At 34.6% G+C, this 4,798-nt stretch overlaps 1 protein-coding gene across 1 annotated transcript in view; it reads right to left on the bottom strand.

Annotated features, from left to right (window-relative positions):
• Positions 1-3,882: 3,882 nt before the first annotated feature.
• LOC115215929 (sushi domain-containing protein 2-like) overlaps positions 3,883-4,798 on the bottom strand; it is a 266,474-nt gene continuing 265,558 nt past the window's right edge. The window contains exon 20 of the mRNA XM_036505806.1: positions 3,883-4,622. The gene's annotated coding sequence lies outside the window, so the exon portion shown is untranslated. The remainder of the gene's footprint in view (positions 4,623-4,798) is intronic.

The following is a 4,798-nucleotide window of genomic DNA, read 5'->3' on the forward strand; positions in this document are numbered from 1 at the left end:
TGGAGTTTGGTGTCCCATAGAATAAGGCATCCACGTTCTTCACAATGTTTGAGTCTAAAGTGGAAGTGCCGTGCTCATTGTTACACTTGATATTCAAACTAGGGCATCTGTATCGAAAATGTGGCCAGGAAGGAGATTAAGAAAAAATGGTCATCTTTTATACATTCACAATGTTGACAATTACAAAGACAGAAATAATAATAAAACAAAAAGTTTTGTAATTAGATTTTATGATTTTCTTTCTTTATTGACAATCTCAAAAAAAAAAAAAATATATATATATATATATATTATATATATAATCAAGCAATAACTATTTACAAACAATAAATAACAAGTATAAAATTTAATTTAATGTGAGCTTGTTGGTAGGTCCATGACACGACCGATCCTATTTTTTTTTTTTGTTTAAATCACAAGGATTGTATCATATGACCAGAATATCTCAATCTATACACTTGGTATGGCTTGGAATATTCCACAAAGAGAAGAAACACTGACATGAAACTCTATATTATATATATACACACTCACATATGTATACACACACACAAACATATATATATATACATTCATATACCCATACACAATTGTTTTTTTTTTACCGTTTAAAAAATTTTTTATTCTACGGAAAGATTTTCAAAATACATCTGAATTGTTTTTGGCAAAAGAAGGGATTACTATTCGAGTCAAAATCCCAATTTTATTTCATAAAAGAAATTCTGTGTTGCTAAGGGGATAGAATTGGATAGCTTACAATGTCTGTGAGGTGAAGGTCGTGGGTTATGGACCACACACATAGTTCTAACATTCACATCTTAATTACTAGTCATGTTTTGCCTCCTGAGCAAGACCCATACCTCTGCTTGCTCTAATTTCCTCCTTGATTGGTTAGAGCAATCATGCACAAACTGTGACCCATGGCACTTTCTGAATGGCACGCCAAGAAAAAAAATTACCTTGAATTTTTTTTTAGCAGTGCAACCTGCCTGATGCTGAGTCATGTCTCATGTAGCTTGTTTCTTGAAGGTTGTCCATGACTGGTTTAGAGAAACAGAAAAAAACCCCCACTCTTTACTTAATAGATGAGGAGTAGTTAGGAATATGAAAGGAAAGTAGAATCATCCAGCTGTGAAAAAAAACCCAAAACAAAACAGAACACTTGCTCCAACAAGTAAACAATTTCAGCTGTGTAAATAAAATAAAAAAACCCAACAAGAGTATTAAGAAAACACTTAATCGAGACCTTCACACATGTGAGATAAATGATTTGGACAAATCCCTTCCTTGGCTGCTGCTGTGCTGAGGGAATTCAGATGGTGTCCCCTTGTCTCAGGAAAAGACAAAGTACTGCAGGTGATTTTACAGTCAGTTGGTAGGTTCCAAAAAGACAATTTACCAAATGGGTAAGGTGGGGAGGGGATTATCAGAAGACCTCAGAATACTGTGTGTACATTGGTGCAGATACCATGACCAAATGGTATAAAAGTTCACTTCCCAATTGTAGCAGTCAATGGTTCAATTTAGACATTTCATGCTGGTAAAACCTTGTGACTGAATTTAGGGAGATGGTACCAGCATAGCAGCCCATCAGATGAACTCTACTTGTAATTGGAGGGGTTCCACCCATAACATACTGTGTAACGATGATTCTACTTGAGGAGCTGTGGAATATGCAGCCATTTACACCAATTGGACAATAACAGATACACTGGCAGAAGAGACAAACACAGGACATCAATAAGTTTTATGATTTACAATTTGGAGTTCATTTTCCAGAAAGAATTTCTCAGATGATAGAATTTTACATTTGAAAAGATTAATTTTTGACTGGATATGCATCAAAGAGACCTAACATAAGCAATCTTTTGAATCATGTAAATGAAGCTATGGAGCCTATGGGGCTTTGTGAAAGACAAGTTAGCAATGATCTAGAAAAATGGAAAATGGGATTTAGTGAAGCTGTTGACTTTGCTATGAATAGGGACCAATAGCTAGTGTTGAGTGTACTTCTCTTATGGTGTGAATAACAGCTTTTGAAAATGGAAAATATCAGAAAGGTTTTTCTGTTTTTAAAAAAAAAAAAAGGGTGGGGTAGAAATTTTAACTTCTGTTTGTGGTACGAAAACTAGAAATGATTACTGGCTTTACGGATCATTGTGATTAGGACAGAATTTGCTTAATCCCTGAAATTTTGGAGTCTGATACACCGGTTAGTCATTCAAATGAGTTAAATCTGACTGTTATAAAAAGCAGTGCTATTTGAACCAGACAAAACAAGATCGGGTGACATGTTACTTTTGGTAGCAGGAAAACCCCTTCCAAATCAAACAAGATTATGCTTTAAGTTTCATAATTTCCATACAAACTTAGGTAAGACATTCATGGCCAAGATCAGCTAGTATGTAACTTGATGTGGGTTGGATTTACAGTACACAAATGACATGGAAAGTTAGACTTCTCCCCAATAGTGACTGCTCTGTCGTGTTCAGCTAGGATAGGAGTGTGTGTGTAAAAAGAGGGGTCTCTATCATTATATTACAGTGGCAGTTCCCATAACCAAGTGGATTAAAGAGACAGAATTGAAGACATTTGTCCTAAAGTAGTGTAACTGTTGTAGTTTGTGCAACACATTTTCATAGTTTATCAAATGACTTTTATCACAAATAGGGACAACATATTCCACATGCATTTTTGCCATGTGTGTCACATCTATTTGCCTACAAATATAGGAGACACCTCCTTGTAAAATGTCCTCTATTGCAAAATAGCAGTTGATTCATATATATAATTCAACCATGTTCCTTCTTGTTAGGGGTGGTAGCATAAGATTTCAAGATAATATCACTGGTTTCCTTAAGAATTAAAGGTTCCAGAAAAACATAATACAATATTGTTATACAAACTAATTGCATAGATGTTATAAAATTTATTTTGCTGTTGCAAGACAAGTCATCCTGATTGAGCCTAGATTTAATCACCAACAGTAAAAATTTGAACTCAGCACAGCAAGGTAACAAAACATTCATCAATTATACAATCAATGCTCACAATGATAATTAGCACCTACTGTAGTACTTATTAATAACTGAAGTAGTTTACTGAGATGAATTCATATTTCACAGTAAGCATGTTGTATTGCTCAGTTAAACATTTAATTATCTTTCGTACCTCTATCTTAGGTACCATAACAGCAAGGGACACATAATAACATAGTTACAGCTGTAAACACAGTATTTTACTACAGATGGGGACATAGAGACAACATACAGCTTTAGTTGGGGACATACATAACATGGTGGTAGGATGGTTAAACTGGGGCCTAATGTTTCAAGTATTTCCTTCCCTTTGAGAAATAACCATTTTCAAGTTTGGTATAATTCCAAAATCTGAAGAGACTGGTTAAAAACAAACAAAGAAAAAAATATTAAAAAGACATGAAACACAGTTGACATCAAACCTGGCACTAAACTTTCTTTTCGTAATATTTTCTTCTCTTCATGTATATACAAACATCTTTTTTATACAATTGTATACACTCGTATGTACATATAACACAAACATGTTGATTCTATATTTCTGTGGCAAACCCCTTTATAAAAAGCCCCCATACTCTTTTTACTCGTTTCAGTCAAGCAAATCGACCCCGGGACTTATTCTTTGTAAGCCCAGTACTTATTCTATCGGTCTCTTTTGCCAAACCGCTAAGTGACGGGGACGTAAATACACCAGCATCGGTCGTCAAGCAATGCTAGAGGGACAAACACAGACACACAAACATACACACACACACATATGCATATATATATATATATATACATATATACGACAGGCTTCTTTCAGTTTCCGTCTACCAAATCCACTCACAAGGCATTGGTCGGCCCGAGGCTATAGCAGAAGACACTTGCCCAAGATGCCATGCAGTGGGACTGAACCCGGAACCATGTGGTTGGTTAGCAAGCTACTTACCACACAGCCACTCCTGCACCTATGTTTGTGTATGGCAGTAAGTAGGATTTCAAACAGCCAGCCTTATACTGAGATGACTGTGTTTGTCACAGATACAAGATACAAAAACAAACAAAACAAAACTATTGTTGACTCACTGAGAGGGTGGCTGTACAAAACCTTCCTAGAAGTGTTTGTTATCCTATTCACTATGTACAAGCAATCTTTACACAATTTCCTATTTTTGTAGGAATGCAAAAAATAAAAAATAAAATAAAAAAAATAATAAACCATAATATTACATAAAACCAGCAAACATACACATCTAAAACCAAACTCAACAAATAGCTTATATCTCTCCAGAGCAGACAGGGTATTAATATGTTTATATTGTACATACTCAATAATACAGACAATGCTTAGACGCACACACATACATATGAAACAACGATGTACTGTCTGGGTAGACAGTATCTGGGTAGGCAGTATCTACCTAGACAGAAAAAACTATAAATATTAATTACAAAGAAGTAATTAATATCCAATTCGTTATAAAATTGATAATTTAATGATTCATAGGATCAAGTCAATAATTCTGTAAATGGTTAATATTTTGACATTAGACAAACACAATATCCAATATACACACACACACAAACATATATAGATATATTCCTTTATTTTTTTTCAGCCATGTGGCTGTGTTCATGCTGGAGCATATACATTTTATTAATAATTGGCAGAAGTTACAGAGTGTCTCAAGGGCCAAGAGTTCTGCACATTGACTGGCATTTATCAAAACTTGATAAAATTTGATAAGAGTGTCAAAACATGAAAAAATCCCTGAATC

Source organism: Octopus sinensis, linkage group LG9 (assembly GCF_006345805.1).
Source record: "Octopus sinensis linkage group LG9, ASM634580v1, whole genome shotgun sequence".
Taxonomy (NCBI): domain Eukaryota; kingdom Metazoa; phylum Mollusca; class Cephalopoda; order Octopoda; family Octopodidae; genus Octopus; species Octopus sinensis.